The sequence below is a fragment of the Mus pahari genome, chromosome 3 (assembly GCF_900095145.1).
Source record: "Mus pahari chromosome 3, PAHARI_EIJ_v1.1, whole genome shotgun sequence".
NCBI lineage: Eukaryota > Metazoa > Chordata > Mammalia > Rodentia > Muridae > Mus > Mus pahari.
Genome location: NC_034592.1, coordinates 54,630,806 through 54,646,607, shown reverse-complemented (window position 1 = coordinate 54,646,607; position 15,802 = coordinate 54,630,806). Strand labels below are relative to the sequence as shown.

General features: G+C 42.7%; 1 non-coding gene across 1 annotated transcript; it reads left to right on the top strand.

The window, feature by feature from the left end:
- Positions 1 to 14,603: 14,603 nt before the first annotated feature.
- On the top strand, positions 14,604 to 14,737 carry LOC115063699. The gene has a single exon (XR_003843582.1). It is a non-coding gene; the product is annotated as a small nucleolar RNA SNORA38 (small nucleolar RNA).
- Positions 14,738 to 15,802: the final 1,065 nt, after the last annotated feature.

Genomic DNA, 15,802 nt, shown 5'->3' with positions numbered 1-15,802 from the left:
AATCCCAAAGGAAACATGTTTAAATACTTGTGCTGATTCCAGGTGACACTAGACACTTTTGTGTTTTGAAGACCCTCGCCCAATCATTGTGCTGCCGAATCTTAGTTCTTCCTTCTGCATGGAGAAGCAGGCAAGCATCATTTTTACCTTGTCTCTCACAAGTGGACCAGTTCTCTTTATTATTTCAGGATTCGGCCAGAAGAGAAAAACAAACACCATCTTTGTTGAAAACTCCATTTCATTTGCAAAGCAGGGGCAGAAGCAACAGTAAAGAGTTCAAAATATAACTTGAGTATATGAAAATGCAGTCTAAAACTCTCCCAAGTCCCATCAAAGCATCGTAGACTTGAGAGCAGAATTCAGGCTCTTATCCAAGTGGCAATTTCGGCCTGACAAGGGTCACTTCATGGTGAATCATTTATTTTTCCCCTTCTTGTTTTCTGTGTAATTGCCAGTGATTCAGTGACAGTCTGATTTCTTCACAGTACCACTAAATTGACCTCTAAGCATGCTTGTAAACTAGTAATGTTCTCTAATTAGGAACGGTTATCACCAAGCCATAGGGCACAGAATAAATATACATAAAGTAAGTCATTTTTAAAAAAAAAAGAAAGGAAAAGAAAAGAAAAACCCAAGGGGGCTGGTGAGATGGCTCAGCGGGTAAGAGCACTTGACTGCTCTTCCAAAAGTCCTGAGTTCAAATCCCATGACCACATGGTGGCTCACAACCATCTATAATGAGATCTGACACCCTCTTCTGGTGTGTCTGAATATAGCCACAGTGTACTTATTTATAATAATAAATAAATCTTTGGGCCTGAGCGAGTGGGGTTGACCAGAGCAACCAGAGGTCCTAAATTCAATTCCCAACAACCACATGGAGGCTCACAACCATATGTACAGCTACAGTGTACTCACATAAAATAAATAAATAAATCTTTAAAAGAAAACCCAAGACTTCTTCATGCTTTCCCTCAATTATCTTTCACACTTTGTGTGAGTATTTCTTATCAACTTCCCCTTCTCTCTCTCCTCCTTTGGCTTTATCGCTCACAGCTTGATCACATGGCAGAACTTGTCTGAGCATCCAGATGTCCGGTTGTCATAAAACATTTCCTTCTCCTTCAAAGTAAATTTGATGTCAAAGGCAAATATTTTCTTTCGGTTGTCATTTTAAACTAGTCAAGAGAAAGCTTTTGTAAGATTTAAAAACAGGCAAATTGGAGCCTTCGCAAATTCATTGTTTTGACAAATATTTGTCAGAAATGCATTCAAGAAAGCTGCTGCACCATGTAGCCCTTCTTTCAGAGTGCCACTATTTACAGTGGCATATTCAGTGACTGAGTCACTTCAAAACATTTTCACCCAAGGAAACACAGAAAATTGACTCTCCATACATGTGGCTATTAAAAATCTACATGTTCCAATAATTAAAGCTGGGCTGTGCATACCTCGTTTATTGCTTCAATGTTTGCCTTGTATTCCAGCAGCTTAGTGGCAGTTTTGATGTCCCCATTGTAGACAGCGTAATGCAGAGCAGTGTTATCCTTACAGTCCATAATGTTTGGGTCAGCACCGTGCTTCAAGAGTATATGAAGGCATTCCGTTTGTCTGCACTGGGAGGCCTGTGGAAGTGATGCCAACACAGAGATGGTTAAAGGCATCAAGATTGGCATTCCACGGGCTTCAGTATTTAGTTGCCTTTCAAAATAGCCTAGCTTTATCTTTTTATCTAACGATGTATTTTGTATTTCAAATTCGTATCATCTGAAGCTGATGACTAAAGTATACCTTAATTAGAGGGGTGGCATCTTTCATGTCCTTTGGACTAATCTCACAGTTGCTCTCCACCAGGAGAGTCACCACCTCTGGATGGCCATAGACACAGGCAAAATGCAGAGCAGTCCTGTGAGCACAAAAGGGATTTTTATGAAATTCGAAAGCACTTTCTTAAAGCTGACACATGCCATTATAATCACCAAGTAGCACTTAAGAATTCTGCATTTTAAGTCTTAATTTTCTCCTGAAGAAAAGACGCTGCATTGCCTCTTATTACAAAGAGCAGACAATTTCACCGGTGACAACATTCCTCAAATGTGAGCTGTTTCCATAGATTAGAATATAGATTCTTCCTACTGACCAGCACGAAGCCGGTGTCCAGGCGCTCTGCTGTGAGCCTCCTGGACGGCGTACTATGTGCAAAGGAGCATCCAGCTTCAGAGGCCACAGCCCTGAGGATGGAAGACAAGTGTGAGCTGGGCAGTTCTCGTGGGACCTGCTCCTCTTAGGGTACCAATGCAGAGAAAACTGAAGTGATCAAAGTCACATAAAAATGGGAATCTAGGCATCTGCCCAGGAAAGGTTGGGAAATAGTGGTGGCCTGAAGGCAAGACATCACTGAAAAGCTAAGATGAGCTTAGGGATTTAAGAAGTGCCAAATGTGCCATGAGCCCTACTGTGTGACAGAAGTCACTGGAGTTAACACTTGTAGGAAAACCAGAGCTCACTGTCAATCTTGTGAGCATGCCTGGCTTATGAGGAAGCCACTGGTAACCCTTTAGGGGTGTTTAAACTATTGAGGGAGGAGTTAGTAAGTATAGAAAGCTGTGAAGTGAACATGGCACCTGTAACTAAAGATGAGATAAGCGAATACATAAGTACGGGAACACAAAGCTGTCCTTGCATTTAAAATCTCCTTGTAAAGTCTCTCAGTAGGAAATGCCTGTTCCTGCATTCATGTGAATATATGGGTATACACAGACATGAAGTATGAACCTTCAGTTAAAAACAAACAAACAAAAAAACCAAAAAAAACAAAAAAACCCTTTTAGATGGGAAGTTAACACATACTAGAAAATTTTCTCCTGCATCTTTCCATGATAAGTGTGACATGCTTTTTGCAATGGCTACACTAGACCTGAATTTTTGTTGAAACCCTTGAAGAGGCCAGTAAGTGCTCTAAAAGGAGAATTGTCGAGGACGAGGCTGTGAAGCACTGATCTTGATTCATTTCCCCGCTAATGAGGACCAGTTGGGTGTTCCATCTTTCCCAAATGTGTACCCTATGATTATTGGCAGACGCTTCTCTTGTCTCACCTCAGACAGGAAGTTAGCCTACTTCCCACTTCCTGTGCATCCCTCCAAGGTACCTGCCCACTCTCTCATAGCTCCTACCCCACGGTTACCTGTTCTTCCAATCTACTTGTTCCATGGCATAAACTCCCCGTTCAACAAAGCTCTTTACTCTGTCTACATCACCCGTGCTTGCGGCCTTGTGGATTGGATAATAAGGTGAATAGCTGCCGTGGTATTTGGGTGGTCGGCACCCTCTCTCATCCTTGCTCCCAAAGCCCACAAAGGTATTATGCAGGCCATCACAGAAGCCCAGGGGCGTCCTTTGTTTTTTGTGGAAGAGCATCTGCATGGTATATGTCTGCTTCGAAGGCTCCTTCCCTCCGGTTAAGCTTCTCCCACATTCCCAACCCAAAAAAAGACTATTTTAAAAAAGGGCCCCCTAAACTAAGAATGGAAGCTTATAGTAAGCCAGCTCCTAAAGATTTTGATTTCAAAGAAAACCCAGAGCCAAGTCTCGCCACAAGGTCATAGCAGGAAAGCTCCTTGCGGATACAGGAACTGTCAACTGCAGGTGCAGTTGGCAACGTGGTAGCTAAGCAACGCTGGTAAACACAAACAAGCCGGTGCCCAGGCTCGTGCCAGGTGCGGGCGCACATTCAACTTGGAGGGCTGTCCTGTGAGGCAGCAAGGAAGGTGCTTACTGCGCATGTGTAGAATCTGATCGGCCAAAAAAAAAAAATACAAAACAAAAACAAAACAGCTAGAGAGGCCACTTATATTCCCTCAAATGAGGCCCTCCGTGTAGTTCTAGGGGCAGTTAAAGAAGTTTTCTTGGATTGCGTTTTAGTTACAGGAAATAACGTTTTTCTTGGTTTCTTCTGTGACCCATTCATCATTCGGTAATGAGTTGTTTAGTCTCTGTGAGTTTGAATACATGCTACAGATTTGTTTATTGTCAAGTTTATGTTTTAGTGAAGAGCTACAAGCAATTAACAACTGCGGAGAGAAGGAAAAGCAGTCTTCCTAGGGATGAGCCTTTTGATTGGTTACTGTGCTAGCTAATCTTACGTCACTAGCACAAGCTAGTGTTATCTGAAAGGAGGAAGTCTCAATTGAGAAAAAGGCCTCTACAAGGTCCAACTGTAAGGCATTTCTTGGTTAGTGATTGATGGGGAGGGGCCAGCCCATTGTGGGTGCTGCCATCGCCTGGGTGGTGGTCCTGGGTTCTTTAAGAAAGCAGACCTAGCAAGCCATTGAGATCAAGCCAAATGCACTCCACCATGGCCTCTGCACCAGTTCCTGCCTCCAGGCTCCTGCCCTGTTTGAGTTCCTGTCCCGACTTCCTTCTATGATGCACTGCATTATGGAAGAGTAAGCCTAACTTGCTCTTTGGTCATGGTGCCTCGTGGCAGCAAGGGTTTCTCTGTTATTAGTGCCACTCATACATATTAGTGTTCATACGTGCGTATTTTAACATGTGCATTTAATTCTAAAATAATCATTTTCTCCTAACAAAAGAAAAGACAATGTGTGTGAACAAGCAACTGTTTAAACAGAGAGACCATTGTGAGCACCATGACAGCCGGGAGAGGGGGGTGGGGGGGGGGTGGGGGGGTGGGGGTGGGAGGGGCAGAGGAAGCCTGCTACTCTTTTCTGAGTTGCATATTCGGAGGACTCCCAAACTTCTGCCTCTTTTCCTGTTAGCCAGTGACAGGGAATCTGATGGAATCCTGTGGAGTTTCTAACCAGCTCCTGCCCTCTTTACAGGAGCCAGTTAACTCCTCACATGGGAAATTCTTTCAGCCTTACAATTACAGAATGAGATTCTCCTTGATCAGCATCATCCTGTTTCCCCGCCTCCTGCCTGCTGGGGGGGGGGGGGAGCATTTTCCATCTCTATGGGACAATCACCTTCAAGGCAGAGCTTGCCGCTCAGACTCAAGTTCCTTCTAAATGTGATCGTGACTTTTTCAATTAAAAAACAAAAAACAAACAAACAAAAAAAAACCCGCTTTGAATGTTTAATCCCTTAATTTTTCAGGCTAGCATTTACTTCTAGAAGTATAAACCTAGACAGCTCCCAAACCTTCTGACGTCCAATGGTCAGAAAGAGAGGTGCCCTGTATGGTAGGGCTGGATGCTGGGAGAAAGTCAGGAAGTCCACCGGGGCTAAACAGGTGTGTGTGTGTGTGTGTGTATGTGTGTGTGTGTGTGTGTGTGTGTGCTGCAGCCACCGAAGGTGGGGGTTGCCAGCTTTAGTAACACAAGGCTTGTGTTATTATGCTCAGGCCAAGGCAGAAGAGACTTAGACCTGCAGGGTGCTGGGTTTCACAAACTTCTAGTAGGCGATATTCAAGCCACTCAAGCGGCAGGAAAGGCTTTCTGTTCTGTGGACTCCCTTTGTAAACTTTGTATACTTTGTAAGCTTTGTAAACCCTCAAGGCAGTAAAGTGGCCATCCCTGCCTCGCCACCCCACCCCAGGAGCTCCAGCAGCCAGGCCCCTCCCCCAGAACTGTCATAAAGACGGTACAGCCTCTGTAACTATCACAAAGGTCATCTCCAGCCCCTTAACAGGACCCTCCCAAAAGGCATGCTAATTTTAGGAGAAAAGTTTGAATAAAAGCCACCAATCCCTGAATAGGAAAATCCACTTATCCCCGAACTTCCCACAAAAAAAACCCACCAATCCCTGAATAGGAAAATCCACCAATCCCTGAACGTCTCACAAAAACTCACCAATCCTTGAACAGGAAAGCCCACCAATCCCTGAGCTCCCCCAAGCTCAAGACTTGAAATCCCACCAATCCTCACCCTAGAAATCTCCCCTCTAGAAAGTGCCACACACCATTGCTTTGTCCAACTCCTTGCTGCCGTTTGCGACTTCCTTGGAGCATAGGAACCTTCTAGGAGCAGAGGAACCCTGGTAGCTCCAATAAATCTCTTTTATGAGATTTCGCGCCTGGTGTGACTCTCGGAAGAGGACAAGAAGCAATGAAGAGGAGAAAAGAAGCTAGCGTGGAACTGAGGCTCCTAAGCTCCTGAGCTCAGCTGGGGACGCTCTGCCCTGGGCTGCACCACCTCTGCTGAGCAGGCTTCCTCTCAGAGCTATGTGGTGCCTCGTCTCCCGTGTCTCAGGATGCTTTTCCTTTGGGACATCGTCCCACCTCAAAACTGTGTGGTTCCTGGGCTTCAGAGACCCAGGGCATCTTCTCATCCAAGCAGAAAGGCCAACAGCTACCTCTTGAAGAAAATCTGGTTCCTGCAGGCATTCCGCTAAGAGGGAAGGACAAATTAGGAAATTGTGTCACTGACTCAGGACTTTTTTTGTGGTTTTTCTGGACTGTGGAACATAAGCTCCCTTAAGAAACTGTTACCCTCAACCTGTCACTACATTAGCTTCAAGAAACCCCTTGCTGAGAAAAAAGCATAAGCTGAGGTGAGGGCAAAGTCTCACCTTGGCAGCTAACAGACGGAAGCAAAGCCCACTTGCTCTGCAGCATTAGCCTCGTGTCTAGACCCCTCTGGATCCGATTTCTTCACATATTTGAAAACAGATCTTACATTTCCCACAGACGGAATATGTTCCGGTTTCAATAGCCTCCAACTCCATCAACCAATTTCCATATGAGAGTCAGCAGACCAGTCCCCATGCTGGCCATTTTCCTCTGTACTTGCTCTAATGTATCAGCTCCCCATGGAAAATGTGCCCTCTCCCTACAGTTCAGACCTTACAGTAATGCCCCCAGGGACTGCCTGTCATGTGAGAGACGATGGGCCATTATGAAAAAGGTAATAACAAAGCAATATAGGCTCATATCCCTGTGATAATGAATGGGTGTAATATCACTGGAATAAGGCATTTATTATGATAATCACATTGAAGGTATTTTCTGTGCCCGATGTTAGACACTACTCACACAGCTGTCCTCTCCGTCCTGGGGAGCTCTAAAGCAGGTTATCAAGCTTTCCTAAGTGAAGAGAACACTATGTAGTAACTCCCCCAAAACCACAGAACTACAAACTGCTTATGTCTTGAACCAAAGGGGGGAAAAATTCCAAAGACAAATCTGTACACAGTCAACATCCTTTCTTTAAAGCACTCGGTCCCCACTTCTCCTAACTTACGTCTTGGCAACTGAAGTTGTCTTTGGACTGACGTCACACTCGTGTCCTCAGAGAGAAACAGTTCCCTAAGACTTTGATTTTTGTGGGTGGTTTTTGTCTGGTCATTTGTTCGCAATGCTTTATTTCTGAGGGTAAGTTGTCATAACGGGGCAAAGAAGTGGGAACGTAGATAGAGGGTTTGAAGTAAAAGCAAAAACTGAAACGGAGAGAAGGGGGAAAAAAATCCCCTGTGGCTGCACAACGACGAATTCATCTAGGGCTTAAAAGTATTTCCTTACTTTTTACTTCTTAAGAGTAACACTGATCTCGAAAGCCAACAGCTTCTATCTAAGCAACAATAGGCTCTTGCTAACCCACTTGGATCGCCTTGGCACAAAGCATTTACATTTGAGAGGCCTGCCCTCTGCTGGATTCTTGAAATATTACATGCCAGATTTCAAAGGTTGTCCAAACAGGGTCACATATGTGGACAACATAAATAAATGAAAGTTCTTTGATATAATTTCCTGAAAGTCTCCAAAGATTTTGCATAGATATTTATGTGTATTGTATATATTTTGTGATAACACAAGATCAAAAATCCTCAAACAAACAAAGAAAAAAGAAATGACCCAAGAGGTAATATTAGTAATGATGAATTTTATTTACACAGGTCTCAGCTGTCACTCTTTGTGACTCTATGGGGCAAGGTCTGTGCACCATTCCTTCTGCTGTTCTTCTACTGATAGACTCCAAGAGTTTCATCAATGTCACCCAACCCTACCACCTTACGAATTCTTCCTGCTTTTTCTCATTGATGTCTCCCACGAACTATCCACAGCTAGTTGCACTAGACATAGTCAACTAAGTCAGGTTAGTCGAATTCTTTTGAGAGAAAATTTGGAATCAGACTACATGAGCTCAGAATCCTGCCATGTAAGAGCATCTCCTGCCAGGCCCACGGAGAAGCACNAAAAAAAAAAAAAAAAAAAAAAAAAAATCGGAAAGAGGAGTTTGGAAACTCAAATGGTTTTACATAGATAAACGAAACTCAATTTCCTGGAGTTGCTCCTAAGGTTCCCTACTTTGATTTAGCTTCTGAGAATGGCTTTTCTCTGTTAACGTTTTACAGAACTGAGTCATACAAATAACAACATTCGATTGGGAATGAATGTAATCCGGTTAAAATGGAATAAAATCTTAGTTAATATGATATGTTGAATGGCGTGCATAATTTTATTGTGTTTCATAGCAATTAGGCTCGAACAAGGAGCAATAAATAAAAATGACTATAATTATCATGGCAATAAAGCGTCCAGGGGTAAGCCTTACAGGGAGGACGCCTTACAGACAGCACTAAATTATGGCCGAGTCCATTTCCTGGAACCTGGATTTAAAGGTCAGGAATCACGTGTTTCCATTTTCTCCAGCAACACATCTGCTCATCCATATTCCCTCACTCAGCTTTTTTTCTTTCTTTAATAATTTTTTTTTTTTTACTTATTCGCTTTACATCTCGCTCCCCTTCCTGTCACCCCCTTCTACAATCCTCCCGTCCTCCCTCCTCTTCTCTGAGTGGGTGGGGTACTCCCTGGGTATCCCCCCACCCCACCTTCGCACTTCAACCCTCTGCGAGGTTAGGCGCTTCCTCTCCCACTGAGGCCAGACGAGGCAGCCCGGCTAGAAGAACTTATTCCACAGACCGGCAACAGCTTTTGGGAGACCCCCCCCCCCCCCGTTCCAGTTGTCCAGGACTCACGTGAAACCGAGCTGCACGTCTGCTACCTATGAGCGGTAAGGTCTAGGTCCAGCCCTTGTTTGCTCTTTGGTTGGTGGTTCAGACTCTGAGAGCCCCATGGGTCCAGGTTAGTTGACTCTGTTGAGCTTCATCTCCAAAGAAGAGGAACACAGAGACGGCGGTGGGAGCAGGTGTCTCCTTTAGAAACTCTTCCTTAGTGTAGGACCGGAAAAACACAGAACGCAGAGCATCTGAAACAGAAGCTCCCAGAACATTCTTCATGTGGCCCACGGTATCTCACCTGTGAGCATCTGTGTGAGACCTGGGGATGAGATACGTCCTTACCTCAACGTGAGGCTGCCTGACGTTGCCCTCTGTACAGACCCCTTTGTGGGCAGCTAGAGTAGGCAGTGCCCACGCGGATTTCAGTTCCTGGAGTTGCTGGAGTCTAGCATCAACTCACTGCTCCTTACACTGAGGAAAGACCATTAAGGAATATCTGAGCAGTTACCAAAGATCTGAGGTTCCAGTCTAGAGTGACTTAAAGTAGCCAGGACTTAGAGTAAGAAAAGTTTGATTTCATGTATTTGAATTAAGTATATGCACAAGGTATTCTTCTGTCTACATGTCATTAAACAAAATTTTGTGCGCTTTAAAATAGACACGCATTTAAAGTTCACTTTGTTGTGAACTTTAAAAATAGATAGGAACTTTTGTCAGTAAGCCAAGGCACTTCAAATCCTTCATATGTATTATTTTGTTGGAGATGTTTTTGTCACCAGAGCAACGCCACATGATGGAAAGGACCAGAACAAGATTGTGTGGAATTACTGATGATCTGTTATTAATTTCCATATGGTGGGCCTCTTGTGTTGAGAAAGAAGAGAATGGCCAACTGGAGTGTCTGACGTCAGATGCTAACGGTCAGATACCCACCATTAACTAGGACTAAAGGGAACATGAAAATGGGGGCCGTTCCTACCCTGAAGCAGCATAATAACTTCCGGGCATTCTGTAGAGATAATGTTGTGTTAAAATAAATACTAAGGAGTCTGGTAGATAAAGGATGGGGGTGAGAACAAGAAGAAAATTGTAGGGAAGAGGAACAGTTATGTCAGAGCTGGCTCTGGCTTTATATTTGTGCAAGTGAGGGCTGTTTTTAAACACTGTCTGAATCATTCCTCCACCCTCCACAGCAGCCCCTTCCTGAGGCACTCAGACTGTCATTTCTAGCAAAGAGAAAAAGAAAGGATGTAATTTACTCAGAATCCTTGCAAACTATTTGCACATCTCGTCTCTACAGGCTGCTGTGCCCTGGGCAATGTAGAAAGACGAAGCGATGCAAGTACCAAGGGTCTAGCGTAATTGCCCCATACTGCACCTGTACAGCTAGTGAGATGAAATGCATGCCTAACATTACAAAGATAACTGAACTAATATTGATAACATTTAAGACATGAACACTGGGGTTTTGTTTGTAGAAAAATAAAGTACAAAATAAAAGTCTTCCCTTACCTGCCTTCCAAGTTGAGATATCTCCGAGCTAAGTATATATTTCTGGTATTTTTCTGCATATACGGAAAAATATACATATGCACACAATGGTTCTCCTCACCCATGGGGCAGGGGAGTAAGGTCAACTACAATCTGAAAATAAGAAGAGGAAAATTCTAGAACCAAATTCTAAAATCTTAAACCTTGTCACTGTAAGTGGTAGGGTGAGATCACATTCTGTCCTGCTATGTCCTATCTGGACATGAAGCCCTTTTGTCTGCACATCTCCACTGCAGATGCTACCCATTAAACTAGCGATGTGTAGCCATCTATACTATCAATTGCCCATCTCAATACCCTACTGCGTATGTTCAACTACTATGGCGTTGACTCAAAAATGTCACTGAAGATACAATAATGGTGCTGGAAACCCAGTATGCCAAGAGATGCCACAAATTGTTTCCTTTGAGCAGAAAATGACAGTACTACACTTAATGGGGAAAGGGGAAAATATTGACTGAAATACAATAGCAAAATCTGAGATTGAAAAGACCATCATCATCAAACTTTATTATAGCATATTGTTGGAATTTTCTACTGTTAGTTATCGTGAGTTGGATAACTCGGTAGTTCATCTCTTGCTGTCTAATTTATAAATTATACACTCTCATGTGTGTGTATACACATCAGGAAAAACAATCTTGTCACAAATAAGACTTAGTGAGCTCTGTGGTTATCAGTTGGCAGTCACCATTTTATAATACTTGTGTTCATATAATTCTGAGCTGACTCAATAATGGTCCCAAAGTACCATTCATAGTCACACTGGCCACAGGAACCCATCAAGTATTTAAATGAAAATTATTATTAGTTATTGTGAGTCTGGGTGACTCTGAGACTTGAGCTTTCTCATGGGTATTTTCCTTTGGGGATAATGTAAGATACATAAAGCCTTGGGGTGAATATGCCCATTCCAGTTATGCAATAGAGGGGTAGCTCCAAATGAACCCCCAAAGATAAGAGGATCACTGCACATTGACTAGGTCCTTCCCATCTAGGGATCACATTGAAGTTAGTGAACTCATTGTATTAAGCATTTCTTGGTTGGTGGGAATGCTCTTGCTTTATTTCATTTTGAAGTTGAATGTTGCCATTTCCCAAATCAGGTGCTGTCTGCACAGACTAAGTGTATACTGTGCAGAGGAACATGAGGGTTTTTTTCTCTCACCTTCTGTTTCAACTCCTATTACTCAGAGCTTTGTTTTATTATTGGGGTGGGTGTGTGTGTGTGTGTGTGTGTGTGTGTGTGTGTGTGTGTGTGTTTGGTTTTGTTCTTCAAGTACATAATACACTCAGTGCAGACTGAGTACCCTAGCCAACACATATTAGTTTATCCATTATATAAAGTAGTATATCTTACGTCTATCTTTTAAAAATAATTTTATGTGGCAATTTTGAATTACTCGGTCTAATTAAATTCACAGTCTTTTTTAAACTTCTGTGCTTTGTCAGAGATAAAGGTAAAAGCATATATTATTAATGATATGACCTAATTATGTCAATATTACCTATTGCAGTGCTGCATAGTATATAGAAGTAGGGATATATGAGAAGAGATGCTGTCATTTGGGAACTACCACTCTGGTAGCTGCAAAGATGAGCACTGGAGACTTGATGAGCATCCTTTTATTGCTTTTTAGCTTCTTCTAGCTTATACTGTAGCCATTAGTAATAACACCAAAGCTTATGGACCCCAGTGAAAGGGCTCTACCTTCTTCAATGCCTGAAGGCAAAATATTGGGGATGAGAATAAGAAATTATATTATATTCCATTAAGGAGTCGCAGAAAGCCTAAGAGAAACGCTGAACCTTGGAACTTAGGTTGTAGCAAAAGGCAGCCAAATGCTGAGGCAGATGAAGCCGTCCAGCATGGAAAGAGGAAGACATCCTTGAACCGTTCCCATCTGTCTGCTGAACACTTTCACAGAGTGAAGACCTCGAACTGATTTCCAAACATATTAATCCTCTGAGCTTTGCCGTCTTTGAAAAAGACTAACATTTGTGTATCCTTTATGTATACAAATATTGTGTCTTGTTGAGTGTAGTCTTTCCTTGTCCTCTAGTAATGTCTGGAAATGGTTTTAGGTACAAAGCATCTTGCCTGGGAAGCAAAGAACCTTGGGGGTTTCGTTTCACTTCATTGAACCCTATATTTGGCCACATACTCAAATGTACTAGCACTTTGAGGAGACAGTGACTCCATTCAACTCTGGCCATTTTGAGAGTTCAAAAGTGAAATTGCTTTATGGTGGACATGGATTCTAGCACCAATGACTAGGAAAGAAGATGTCCCAGATTCTCTTCCTCTATGAGAAGACTGAGCAACTGCCAAACCTATATTCATTTCAAACCCCAAACCCTGAAACTAGAATGTCAGCCTCACCATCTTTTGGTTGGCCATTCCCTCAATCTCTGTTCTGCCTTTATCCTTGCACATCTTGTAGGTAGGACAAATCTTAAGTTAAAGGTTTTGTGGGTGGCTTGATGTCCTCCACCCTCAACTGGAAGTCTCACCTACCTATAGGAGATAGGAAGTAGCCACTTCAGTCTCCACATCTCCGGCTGCTAGGAGTCTCAGCTAGGGTCACCCCCATAGACTGCCAGAAGCCTTCCCAACCCCCAAGTCTCCAGTTAGTCCCTGACATGCCCCCCACCAACTTCCATTCTTTCTCCCAGCCCTCCCCTGCCCCTTCCTCTCGCCTGATCACTGTCCCCATTCCCCTTCTCACCCCCTCTCCCACCCAGTTTCCTCCCTCCCTCCACCTCTAATGTCTGTTTTATTTCCCTTCTGAGTGAGATTCAAGAACAAGAACACTTGCTTATCTATGTTCATAGCACCTTTATTCGTAATAGTCATAAACTGGAAACAACCTAGATATCTGTCAACTGAAGAACAGATTTAAAAATGTGCTACATAATACACAATGGAATACTACTCAGCTATTAAAAACAAAGACATCATGAAATTTTCAGGCAAATGGTTGGAACTAGAAAATATCATCCTGAGTGAGGTAAACCAGATCCAGAAATACACAATGATGTGTACTCACTTATAAATAGACAGTAGCCATAAAGTACGGGATAATGATGCTACAATCCACAGATCCAAAGAAACTAAGTAGTAAGGGAGGCCCAGGGAGGATGCTTGGATCTTGCTCAGTACCTATTTTCAATTCACTGGTCATCTCCTCAATGACTAGACCAAGTATCTCTTTCATAAAGCTATGTATTTTGCCTTGAGGGTACTGACCATACTTCTAAATTTATATTGATTTATTATTTAATTAGGAACATTTACCTTTAATAGACTATATGATCCAAGAGAGTATAAACATCTGTTTTCTCTCACCAATGTCGCTCCAGCACCCAATACTCAAAGTATATTTGTGGGATAAATGAGAGAATTTACATAGATTGGTAACAGTGAGACATATGTACAGGACAGTTGCTGTGCACTTTGTTGTTATGACTGGCGTTTCCCTCTCCAAAGCAGATTTCATAATCCTACCAAGCCTCCGTTCGGAAGTAGAACAGAGGGGAAAGCCTGTGAAATGTGTTTGTAACTCACGAAGCATTAGGCGAACAGGAGCATTCTGTGACCAAAAGTGAACTTTCCTTCTCTTTCCTATGGACCCAACAAAACCCTTGCTCAGTGCACTTATACGCAGAGAAGCAATTGTGCCTCAGTAACCAGATATATCATTGGTGTTTCAAGCAATCAAATCTTACTGAATCCAGTCATCTACAAGAAGCATAAGATCAAGTTAACTCTTCAAACAGTTGTCACAGGAGCTGGTAAAGTAACAGATACAGTATGAAAACTGCAAATATGGCAGAACTAAGAATTAATTCAAAGTGCTGAGCAGTGGTGATGCATGCCTTCAATCCCAGCACTTGGGAGGCAGAGGCAGGCAGATTTCTGAGTTCGAGGCCAGCCTGGTCTACAAAGTGAGTTCCAGGACAGCCAGGGCTATACAGAGAAACCCTGTCTCAAAAAAAAAAAAAAAAAAAGAATTAATTTCAAAAACTTCTTTGTAAATTTGACAATTATGATACAAGTATACTTTTAGCATGAATAAGTATTTGATATCTATCTTTCAAATATATTTTTCTTAATAATTTTGACTCCCATCCTCCTACAAAGGCGTGTTTTTGGTTCCCTGTCCTTGGACACGTAAGAATCGGAGGCTAAGTAATGTGGTGGATTTGGAAAGGTCTGGGACCAGCTTGTCCCCCGCAGGCTCAGGATCAGCCATCCCACAGAGGAAAAAAAAATAATTTTGACTCCCAAAACTTCATTTAATGGTGTTTAATGATTCTGTTGTTTCTGGCCTCATGGTGGATCAAATTGTCATGGCTGCAGAAGCATGTCCTTCACTTTACAAAGGACAGGATCTAGAATTAGAGATGTGAAAGGGCCAAGGACCAAATATAATCTCCAAAATGACCTCCTTCATCCAGCTGGGCACACCTAAAATTTATACCACGCTCCAAAATAGTATGATCAGTTTGGCTTCAAGTGTTCACTACACGAGCCTGTGGGAACATTTCTGATTCAAACCATAAGAATGTCCTTCCCCTTAAATTATTATTTGGAGTGGCAAGAGTCAAATACATTTTATCCTTTCAGTTCCTGGAAATCTTCCCGGTGGTAAGTATACTTTACAGTAGATTAATGTGCTGTACAATTTTAGGCTGGGGACGATCAACTCTGTAGTCTCCATGGTTAAATCATTTGGGCCCTAATTCAGATCCTTGTTCACATTTGTTATCTTGTTTCCTTTGTTTCCATGTCTCTAACTCCCATTATCTTCATCCATATCCTATTCTCTTTCTTGCTGAGCTGCTTCCTGCCTTGTATTAATTAATACTCATTGCAGAAGGCTCCCAGCCAGTCAATAATTGTGCAAAGTTCAAGCCATAAATTCAGGCATTCTGCTTCAGCCACACAAAACCCATCATCTCTGTTTACCCTGCTCTGTTTCTTCCTCTAATAGTTATTAGAACACACACACACACACACACACACACACACACAAAGAACTGCAGGAAAGGAAACTCCCAGATGGCTGTCTTCACATTGGAAGCAGAGCCTTGCATACAGGCTGCTCCTTGGATATCACGAGTCAGATAAATGTTTTAAACAGCTATGTACAGGTTAGGGAATGCTTCTAGTTACCTGGAAAATCCTCCCATTGTGCAAAACAGGATCCACTTCCAAAAGAATTTTCTCCAAAAGAGTCATTTTTCTCTAGAGCTGAGTGTGGTGATTTGAATAGGTTTGGCCCACATAGACATGTGTTTGGATGTGTGGCCCACTTGGAATGACA